Genomic DNA, 12,326 nt, shown 5'->3' with positions numbered 1-12,326 from the left:
CCTGAGGCTTTCTGCGGACAAACTGCAGGTGCGTTTATGGCAAAAAAATATTCAGCTCACATCGCCGAGCCTCTTTGCCAATGTTATTTTCCACATTACACAGAACGGGGATTAGGGAGGGGGAAGCTTTGCAGTGGAATGGACTGCAGAGCTTTGCAAAAAAAATAAAAATAACTGCAGGGAATTTTGTTCCATTGAACAATGTAAAACCTTGAATATTTGGGGGCTGATTTACTAAATGAGTTTTTTTTTTTTATGCTGGCTCTGTAAATCTGAATTCATTCCAAAGAACTAATCATTTTAGGGAAACTTTTTAAAATCTTTTGACGCTTATTGGATGTTTAAAACAAAAATAGGTTTGTTTGTTAGTACAAAAATAGCCCTTTCCATTATTTTTATATTACTTTATACAGTGCTGACACATCCTGCAACAAAGGATCTTGTCACTTTTATGCATTGAAGGTACAGTCTAGTATCTGTGGGCTGGTATACACAGCCTTGTGCAGTATAAGCAATTTTATTTAACAGTTAGAAGACCCAGAGGACTCCCACACACCCTCATGGAGAAAATCCAAGCCATACACAGAGAAGACCCTGGTAGCTATTGGCACCTGGACCACAGTACTTTAAAATCATAGGGCCTAATAAACTATGATTGGCAGTTTTAGAGGAATGCGAATTGTCGCATGGCACATCTGATTGTGCAATTCTTAAACTGTAACGACACAGCGCATATAGTAAATTAGGTGCAGAAACCATGATTTTGACTGTCTTGTGCAATCATCACCTTCATCGTGCAATACTGCACAACTCCACAGCACCAAATATTGGCAAACTCTTTTTCTGAAAAATTATTTTTTTGGCACAGATCGTGTGACATGCCACACTTAAGATTATTTTAATATTTGGCACACTAGTCACATCTTACTGTTCAAATACATCAACTTGAACTTGAAGTATTACAGATTCATAAAATTAGTTTTGCATCCAACAAATATTTGGAGCACCTTCAATAGTTTATCTGACCCATAGTGGTTGATTTACTAACCTTTTAAACACACCACGAACGTGTATACACCTCTGTAGTGTGTTCCCTCCCAGCATGATCTATGGGAGGAATCGAAACACCTTTGTAGTGTGTACACACCCAGCAGGTGTGTTGTGGAAAGCCCTGCAATGAATTGCAAGGTAATGTGGTGTAAATTAGCTCTATGTTATGTTGCTTGCGTTGATGAATGCAGGAATGTAAATGCATGAGCTAACCATTTTTGTCTAAACTGTGAAGCAGCATTATATATGCATCATGTGCATGATTTTTCCATATATGGCATTAGTGGAAATATGCTTTTAGAGACTTTTTGGTTGATAAATACGTTTTGCTGTGTGAAAATCACACACACCTGGTGTGTGTGTGTGTTTAGGTTAGTAAATCAACCCCATAGTGTTAGTACTATTGCTGATTTGTTTTTGAAGGTTCTGGCTCTGGGTCATCCTTGTCACAGTCTGGAAACCAGAGCACCAGAGAAGGTAGGCTCCAGGGTTTACAGAAGGAGTTTCTAGTAAGCAAGCTGGAGAGAAGCCTGGGATGCAGGTCACAGGGAACTCTGGAACTAGTTCTTCTCTGGGATGCATTGGAGCCGCAGAATCTAAGAAGAGTTGGGTCTTCCACAGAGCCTCCAATGGTGAGGATGATTGCGTTGCTGGACACCTTTCAGGTTGCGGCCCTCTAGCACACCTGCACAGACTCACAAGGCTAATTGCAGAACCAGGGGAATTGGAAAAAAGGCAAACAGTGGAGAAGCCTGTACACAGACTGCAGTACAGGGTACTGAGGGACATAGGGGTAGGAGTCCAAACAAGGCGGCAATCCAGAGTTCTCACAGAAGCAAAGCTGCATAGGACAAGCAGCCACACAGGAGAAAGACAGACTCACAGGTAAGCACAGGTGCAAGCTCACTGTAGGAGAAGATAACCAACCACTAGCTGGGCATGCAGGATCTCACTGGGAGCACAAGGGAATCACCGCACACGCAGGGAATAAAGCAGGTAGGTAGCAATACGCAGGGATCCAGGGCAAACGATCCACAGGGGGTCCAGCCAAGTGTAACTAAACGTTACTCGAATGCCGAGAAACAAGTGAGCTAATCATTTAGCACTGAGGTTCACAGCAGATTGGCAGGAAGCCGAGCACCTCGGACTAGCGGAGCAGCCGCCCCGACGGAGGGTGCCGCCCTAGGCAAACGCCTAGTTTGCCTCGCGGTAAATACGCCCCTGCCTCGGACAGGAGGCAAAACCCAGCCCCGAATCATAGCACAGGGAAGTGTGACAATCTTTTCCCTTGCTTTACTACTTAGTGCGTCAATGAACGGTAACAATCATGTGAATATCAAGTTTCCCTGAAGGATCACAGCCTTGGATCTTGCATCTATGAAAACAAGTGAGCCATGACAGCTCATATTTCTCTCACTATAGGTTACTCCTAACCGCTAAACTATTTTTGGTTCATTGTGTTAAAGAGCTTCTTTTTTTTTTAAATCTAAGATTGAAATGTTTTGGTTGATCATATTCTCAGTAACGCTACTAAAAAAACATTGTAATTACAACATTTGTTAGTAATGAATAAGGTAAATAAAGCCAAATTAAAGTCTCAGTCCTTTTTATTTCCTTGTACTCATGTACACCTTCATTATACGATCAGTGGAAGTGACTGTTGTTTGTAAATGCCCTAAAATACCCTTTTCTCTCAGTAAAAGTTATTTCTGTGCTCCCCCTCCAGTGCTCTATGCTGGCTTAGCTGAGTAACGAACACACCCCTCCCCACAAGTGCCTTGATGTAGACTTGTATTGCTAAGAAGGGGAAGGGGACACGTTCTGTTACTGATTGCTGATTATTGAGTGCACTGGGTCTATCTCTTGTGCTTATTGGACTGCACAGTTAAATATACGCAACTTCTGGTACAGGAGTGGGAGTGCAACTAGAAAGCAGAGACTGTTTGTACTCTATCTATCTGATGCCATAGCTGTGATTTTAACTAAGCTTTAGCAATCATAATGTGGGAACTGAATCGAAAAAATATCTCAGAATCCCACAGTCCGGTTGTTAGAATGATTCCAGGATTACAGATGTTGGGGAGGAAAATTAACCCTTGACTTGACTTTGTGGTTTACCTGTCAGCACCAGGCTGGTGTTTGGAGATGGAGGCCCCATTTTGGATCACCCGCCAGGAGTAGATTTTAAATGCTGGTTAGAATTCCCCCTTTAATGTTCATACTGCTGAGAAACACCATTTTTTTCCCTTAATGCATATTTATAATTTTACATACGCATACTTTGTGAATGTTTAGCACAGATTCTGCAGTTTTATATTCATAAAGAAATTATATATTTTTTATTACATTTACCACAAGAACCTGAATTTGTCTCGATAGCAGCCTTCTGTATTCCACTGTACCGCAGCATTCAGGTTGGAAGAAGGAGAACAAGGAGCCAATCAAGGGTGCAAAGTGCACATGTGTTGACAATGATTGGAGTCAAATGCCGCTCCTTTAGGCCCGGTTCACACCTGGGCATTTTGTAGCGCGTTCGAACGCTCTGCAAAACGCTCAAACACCGAAATCCCATTATTTCCTATGGGTATGGTTCACACCTGGGCATATTACAGGCCGTATGAACGCGCTACAAAACGTCCTACGCCCAAAGAAGTACAGGAGCTTCTTTGGGGCATTTTTGTTGCGCGTTTCTATTGGGATACAGCCAAGTAGCCCTCAGAAACGCGCGTTTTTCGCGAATCGTGGTAAAAACGCGCGACAAACGCGCATATTCGATACGCCTAGGTGTGAACCCAGCCTTACTGCACAGTCAAAAGGCTTGGGCAGCATTCTTACTAGGTTGTGCTGCTGCAGTAGCGGTTGAGGACTTGGCTGTGATGTCAGGCAGGGCTGCTGCATCGCATGAGTGGCTGAACAGAATTTGGCAGGAAAACCAAAGAATATATGTATTTTAAATGTGTATGAGATTTAATATTGTTCACATGAACAAAACTAAAATTAAAAAACAACTCTGGGGAAAAAAATGTGCTAACCCTTGCAGTGGGGCTATCCTCGCACTGCAAGAGTTAACTGCTCATTTTTGTCTAGGGACTAAAATAAAAAAAGTTACACTCACCCCGTCCTCCAAGCCAGCTTGTTGTTAGACCAGTTCTTCCATTGTCTCTTCCTGTCCTCTGCAGCGGTCTAAGGTCTTGTAAATCATCACATTCTATACACTGTGTTTAACACGTAAGGACGCTGAGGGACACACCAGCGTAGGAGGAGACAGGCTGGAGGGAGCACTGTGACAGCCGGCCAGCTCGGGAAAGATCAGGTGAGTATACCTTTTTTATTTTAGTCCCTAGATAAAAATGACCACTTAACCCTTGCAGTACAGGGGTAGACCCACTGCAGGGGTTAATAAGATTTCCCCCCCCAGAGTTGTTCCTGAAGGGAATTAGAATTAAAGGTGCAAAATAAGTATACATGTTTTTCAGTGCTTCAGGTCTACCATGTGTTAACTTTTACAGCGTTCAGATGGTATATTCAGTGCTGTTCAGGGCACACAGAGACTTAATTGTAATCCCAGATCAGATCTTGAAGTGCCATACATATTCCTGGGCTTGTATGATGACAAAGAACTATATACTTCATTGTAAGAGGACAGCTTATAGTATAATTTGTGATGGGATTCAAAGGATTAGAGCTGAGTTATGTGAGTGAGCAACAGAAGCAGAGGTTACTAAATCATAATCAACTGCTTATACAAAAACATCATTGAGAACCAAGAGCGGTCAGCACACACCGGAAAACAGCACTAGGAAGCCTTGTGTGTAGGGGCAAATTCATGTCAATGAAATGATAAAGAAGGACATCCAATTATTATTAAATGAATATTAGGTTGTTTTATAATTAGAGAACTAAAATAACAAAAGGCTTTGTCCCCACCAAATATTCATTACAATAATACCTCCTGCTCCAAGAAAGAGGAAACATGTTTTGTACAATCTTTTACAAATTGGAGTAGCCCATTCTACTCATAGTAACCAATCAGGTTCCAGCTCTCTTATTATAACCAGGTAGTACAAAGACAATAACTGGAATCTAATGGGTTGATAGGGGCAGTACACGTTTTTGTTTTGTCAGAGCTACCTAGTCTATTTTTTTTGTCTGCAGTGCTGTACCTAGCCTATTTTTTACCCCCCCCCCTTATGAAAGTGCCCCTTTAAAGTGGTCTGTGTAAAATGTGGTATATGAGTTGCTCATTTCACCACTGACCAGCATTGTAAGTGGGCACTTCACCCACTAACTGGGAAAATAAGTATGAATATCACACTTATCTGATAGAATATCATCATGTTCTTGATGGGCAGAGTTAGAAGTGTCAGTGGGTGACCATTGGGGACAACAGCGGAGGGGAAAGGCAGTTAACTATGAGGAGCAGAGGTTGTTAGTATGGAAGCAAGGGATGGGAATGGAAATTGGGCTAACTCTGCTCTGCCAATGAGTTGGCACCTAGATAAAACAGGCTGCGATAATTGGTAATAGTGCTGATGAAGGGGGACAAATATCGAAGTGTGTAGGATGTAGGAGTACTTGAGTGATAGAACTACAGCTCATGTTAGCAGCCAATCACACCATTGCTGGAACACTAAAGAGAGTTTAAATACTAACATGGGAAGAGCATGCTCCTTGTAATAGTAATCTCACACTGAAATGATACGGTGCAGGTTATATCTTAACATGCATGTCTGCCAGTAATTATAGATGCCATGAAACCATCTATTCTAATTATGCATGCCCCTAATTTTTTTGATTTTCCCCGCTGCAGCTTTTTAGGAGAAGAGTATTTTTTTTTTTTTAAATTAAAGTAGCATAGCATAGGAACGTGTTTCTCTAAGTTTGAATCTTGCATGTATGCACTGCCTTAATATGGTAGGAAATTGTATTGTGAGCTATTTCAGGGAACAATGTGAACATGTGTGGTGTGAACAGGACACCAGGACACATGGAGAGCAATTTTGTTTCTATGTACCCTTGCACGGAGCCTGTGCTGATTAACATAGTTCAGCGTACATGGTGTGAACAAGCCCTTGCTCTCCCTGCTTGTATTTATTACTCCACTTGTCTGTTTTCTATAGTGATATTTATCAAAGTCAAGTGCGTGTAAAGCCAAAACTTAATTTTTGTTTTTATTTTAAGTTTTGAATAGAGTAAAGGAGGGTCAAACCCCCATGTGTCTGCAACTCTCCCTCTGCCAATCCCTCCTCTGACATCCAATCACGCAAAGGACAACATTTTAAATATTAACAACCTCTTGCCATCCACAACTCTGCCCCCTGGTATATCTCCAACTTCCTATCAAAGTATCACCCTAACCATCCTCTCCACTTTTCCCAAGACCTCCTGCTTTCTAGCTCCCTCATCAAATCCTCCCATGCTCACCTCCATGACTTCTCTAGAGTATATCCCTTCCTTTGGAACTCCCTACCCCAACCTGTCTGGCTATCTCCTACTCTGTCTGCCTTTAGACGATCCCTGGAGATCTCTTCAGGGAAGTCTATCCTGCCTCAACTTAACTGCTCAACTATCACAACTTAACCACTGAACTATCACTTTCTAAAACAATTCATCCCCACACAGCTACCACCTCATGTATCACTTTCCCCTCCCTTCTAGATTGTAAGCTCTCACGGGCAGGGCCCTCTGTACTATCTTGTTTTTGACTTGTATTCTAACTGTAATGTCTTCCTTACATTGTAAAGCTCTGGGCTAACTCTTGGCACTATATAAATCTTGTATAATTATTATAATATTAATAATAATAATACAAATATGAAGTTATTTTTTGCTATCAATGTCCTGCTGGGGAGATTATGCTTTATTTCCTGGAGATATAACAGGGAATGAGGGGAAATCTCCTCAAAGTGAGGGGAATTCCAATTTTAGGCAGTCGTCACCCGGACATTTGTCCCGATTGGAGGATCTACTCTCTCCTCCTGCTCTGGTACCAATTCTTACATTTTACATCACTTTTTGTCTCAGTTGACAGTTGTCACTGGGGGAAACAGCGGGGCAAAAATATACAGCAAAATATAAATCGTCAAGGGTCTGACCTTTCACTCTGTGCAAAACTAAAAAAAGCCTTTTACACACACTTTAAACTATGTGCCTCATTTGTTGCTTTGGGATACGGCATGTTTTTCTTGGCACTGATTTTCACAAACGTTCCTTATTAATTTTCTTGAAGCCTTATAACTCCAGCAGCCACTAGTACATGGCTCACATTCACAAACAGTTTTGCTTTGATCTTAGTCCAGGATAGATTTTTAAGATGTATGAAAAATGGTAACTTATTATCACCCCAGAGAAACATAGTGCTCCCTCAAGAGTGGTTCATGAAAGCCTCTTGGAAAATTATTTATGAAAGGGAAGCTACGGATCATTTTAGCAATTTTCCTTCTCTGTAAAAGCTGGGATTTGTTTTAGACCGGGTCTCTGCTGTCAGTATCTTTTAGCAAATGCAACTCTTTGGCAAAGAAAAAAAGTATTTGATTAAGGAGTGGGACATATGATATACAATCTTCATATAACACAATCGTTTTTAAATACTGGCTCTTGCAAAGGGAAAGTACCTAATAAAAAAATAACACTATCATATTTTATTCTAATTAACTTGCCCTAGTCTGTGATCTATATAAAGCAGCTGTGTGGTTCTGGTCTTTATGCAGCAAAGTTACTTGACCAGAGTCATCTACAGCACATAAAGGGTATCTATGGCCAAAAACTAAAAATGCATCTGTATTTCTATATTCCCATTCCTAATAATCATACTGAACTATAAGTTTGTAAACCTACTTATGGAAAATGCCCATAGGATGTACTTCATCGATGCAGTGGTACAATTTCACTCAGTCCTGTGAATATGCACTTCTTTCATAACTCTCACAAAGCCTGCCTTCTGAACTGCAACTCAAAAGCTGAACAATGTAACAGTATCGTTGCTTGCTTGAAGCAATGCATTTAGGGATATGTAGTCTTGACAAATTGAGATTGCACCATATCAAACAGCAGGGAAAGTGGTTGTTCAAAGTGATGAACAAGCAGTTGTTGAAAGTGATGGACAGACAGAAGGCAGCACTTACTACATAAAAGAAATTTTTTCAAGTAAGCTCTGATTGCATTATAAAAAACAACTCTAGTATTCATTCCTATTACAATGTTGAAATTATAACCGGATAGTATATGCTGAGAATTTACAATCTTTTAAAGTGTTTTTAACCCCTCCCCAAAAAATTAAATATTTTGCAGCTTACTAGTCATTAGATGTGGTGGCTGAATTTGTTTTTTTCAGACTTTTTATCCTTTATTTTCGCATGGCGGTCCTGCCATTAATACACTTTGGGGCTGATTTATAAAAGCTTTGCCCAGCATATACCTGGTTGAACACCCTTCACACTGCATTGTCACTGTTAAATGGTGATGATGAGCATAAGTTCCTATGCTCCACAGCTCCATCTATCAGCAGTAACGGTGTGCATTACGCTTGGCGAACCCATCACTCATTGATAACGAGGTGATAATACTCAATTGACTGTATCTATAGAGAAGCATCAATGTCTCCCTAAACCTGGCCTCTCTTCCTCACCGACATGACAGCGCTCCCTCGTCCGCCCGCCCCCCGGGGGTGGGGCGCAGGAGGGACGCTACCTGCTGTCAGGATTGCCGAGGGGTGAGGGGGAGAGAAGCCATGCCCGCAGCTGTCAAGATGGCCGAGCGGGGAGGAGATCGGAGCCAATGTCATCCTGTCAGTTTCAGGATGACAGTGGCTCTCTGCGTAGCAGAGCGGGGGATGGGTAAATATCAATAAAACTTACCGATCCTCCATGTGAGAAGGACAAACACCGGAGGGATCGTCTGATTACTCCAGTGTTTGTAAATAACTGGGGACACATAGTATTACTGGTATGTGTCCTTATACTTACTTGAAAAAAGGGATCGGCATGACATCCTGACACTTTATTTGTATAGACTCTATTTTAGTTTGATATTTATTGTTTGCCTTCTGTTGTTTTATGTAATAAGAATACTTATATTGTGCCGACAAGTTTAATACCTTTGAATAAAAGTTTTATTTTTATCATACTTTTGAATATGTTTCTTTGCGGCATAACAAAATTGGAGTCTTTAAATGGTGCGATTATTGGGGAAAATGGGTGTGGTTACTGGGGGTGTGGCCACTAAAAGGTGTGGTCACTGAGGGGCGCTGTAAAGCTTTCTCGCACAGGGCGCCTAAAGGCCTAAGGCCGGCCCTGACAAGGCTGATACCAAGTTGAATTCAGGTACTTGCATTTAAAATACATTAAAAATATTAGAAAACATTTAACAATGTATTCATGATTGCAGAGCTGCCTGAAATTGTGTCTTTTATCTGCCTGGAGATAAGCTTTAATGATGATGACATGCCCTTCTGTAACTGCTCCATCTCTTTTGTCTCCGATTATGTTACATGATTATTTTCGTTATTTGTAGTCAGACAAATGACACTGGAAACTTAGCAGCAAAGAGTCAATAGCAGTGTTATCCTTCTAGCTGTACAAAATGGTGGCTTTATATACAAAAAAACAGCATCTGAACATAATTACAAATATTGTGGCAGGGAAAATAATGCCTCTCTGTATTTCTGTTTGGAAGAAGTTCTGCTTCACTAGGCCTTTCAGGTCACCTCAACCTTCAGTTATATGGCTTGAAAGTACCCTGAGCTGTGCAGGAACAAAATAAATCCAAATTATATTGTATTTGTTGAGTTTTGGCAATGTCCCCTTCTTTACAAGACAGTGGCCTCTTAATTCCTTAGAGCTTGTTCTAGAGTGACACTAAACGTAGGAGTTTAAAAATGCATTAAAGTACATTAACTATTAACAAAAATGCATCTTATTTCTGTATCACTCAGCTGTAGATCCTCAAATCATCTCTTAATTGGTGCTGACGCTCTCCTTCCCTCCGGAGGGTGCCTACTTTTGTTCCCCATGGTCCCTGTGTGTTTTGTAAAGTATCCACCGCTCCAAGATCACTCCCGTTATAGACTATAATTTCAATACAAATTAGTAAACAAAATATCAGATTGTAGTCCATCAAAGGAGTAAGCTTGGGGTGGTGTATACTTTACAACACACACACTGGGACCATGGGGAACATAAGTAGTCACCCTCCAGAAGGAAGGGCAGTGTCAGCACCTATACAGAGATTATTTGAGGAGCTACAGCCGAGTGATGCACAAATAGGATACATTATTGTTAATAGTTGGGGTACTTGAGTGCATTTTTAAGGTTTAGCTCCTGAGTTTAGTGTCACTTTATTACTTGGAGCTTACAAGGTGTTCTTCATGCTGACCAAGTGTTTCCAAAGCTTGGCACACATGAGATGTATTGACCGAAATGGCTCAATGAACATAAACAATAGGCAATGCATTCAAGTGCATGTGGACTGCAGTATCTGTGCTTTTCCTACAGTTGCTGTTCATTAATGTTGCTTGATTGTGCCTGGTAAATTATGTAATGTTGGAGCCGGTGGAGTGATTGTCACCCGGGTGCTGTAGATGCTGTAGGAAATTCTATATCCAGCATTTAAGAATATTCATCATTTTGGTATATGAATGTCCTTCACCTACTAAATCAGCAATGGTTATTTGGCTTTGGTTCTCTAGCACCTTAGTTATAATTGTAGAGGGGACATGCAGACAGGCTTTGTGCTTCTCTATACATCACTAACTATCCTTATAAAGTCTTAAAGATGAAAGGGTCTCTGTCAATCGATGTTACCCTGAACTTCATCAGTGAACAGCTACAAGAATCTGTAAGAGACTCCCAGCCTTTAGTAGCCATGTGAACACAGCATAGAGAAAGAACAGCAGCCAGATGTCTGCCCATCCTCCAATCCCCATTTGCAGATTGCAGAAAGGTCACAGAGCCCCGTCTGGACATTAACCTTTAGCTTGCCAGATATTGTTTAAAACTGTGCATGAAACAATACAAATTAACCTGTAAACCAATGGGGAGCCTGGAATATTAGATTAAAGCGTATGTAGGTTTTGACATAAAGAGAACCAAGGCTGACATGGACAAATAGATGCATTAAGAAACGTGCTCTGAAGGGGTTTGAAGGGGGGAAAAAATCAGATCAAATGACATACACTTTAGAATAGATAGAATATCAAAGGAAAATGACCATAAGAGCTGTCAAGAAGTAACTAAGCATGACAATGAGGACAAGAAGGGATGATAGGGAGTATGAGAAGCAGACAGCACTGAGCACATAGGATAAAAGAACAAAGAGACAAAAATTAAAACTCCAAAGAAGCAATAAAATAAGGATTTTACCCATCAATTCTCACAAAAAATGAGACCTCATGATTAGAGGTACATGGTCGTGAATGCTGATGAGCTAATTGGATTCAAAACTAGGCTTATTGGAGAATCTACAAATTGCAAATCATGGGATTCTCTTGACTATATTCATGCAGTCAGCACAGAACTATTAAATCCTTTAATCATGTTTCCATGGATTACTAAATTGACAGAGCAATATGAAAATATTCAGGAGAAGTGATGAGTCAGTGACTATCTTGATACGGTTATCCTACGCTGGGTGTACTTACAGACACTTATTAATATAGATTGCACTATAGGAACTTATTGTTTTTGTTTCAGCTTCAGATTTACAATGAACATGTCCTACCAAAATGACACAAGATGTCCTACCAAAATCCACCAAAAATTGATTGACAAGGATATAGGATCACTTGTATAATCTGCCAAAAAAATACCTGTGTTACATAGGGGAGGTTACCATATGAGCTCAGTGTAAAATTCCTATGTAATGGGAAGTTGCAGTTGGCCATTTTTATTGTTAGTTAACACATATACTGTATAGCAAGACCGTAGGCACCGTAGCAGCTTTGGCCCTCTCATCCCTTCAATTGATATTGATAATGATTGCAATGGCCACACAATAGTAACTCCATCTGCATAGTCTGTACTGACATGGCTCCTCACTATCAGACACCAACTGTCTACATGTACATTCTGCTTGTGAAGTCACAGAAAGGTGTACAGTTTTGACTAATCTTCCTTTCCCCCGGTTTTCTTCAGAAAATGTAAAGGTTGTAGTTAGTTTCCCTAGACACCCATCAGGCCCTAAGCTCCTGTCTAGGTTGGCTTGAAAATAATCAATAATTAATCTCTGCCCTGATTTCAACAATCAAACAATTTACTTTGTTGTCTTTATTTTCTGTCCTG

The sequence above is a fragment of the Nanorana parkeri genome, unplaced genomic scaffold (genome assembly GCF_000935625.1).
Source record: "Nanorana parkeri isolate BGI_ZX_2015 unplaced genomic scaffold, ASM93562v1 scaffold33, whole genome shotgun sequence".
NCBI classification, from domain to species: Eukaryota; Metazoa; Chordata; class Amphibia; order Anura; family Dicroglossidae; genus Nanorana; species Nanorana parkeri.
The sequence above is the reverse complement of the archived record's forward strand: the minus strand, read 5'-3'. Positions refer to the sequence as shown.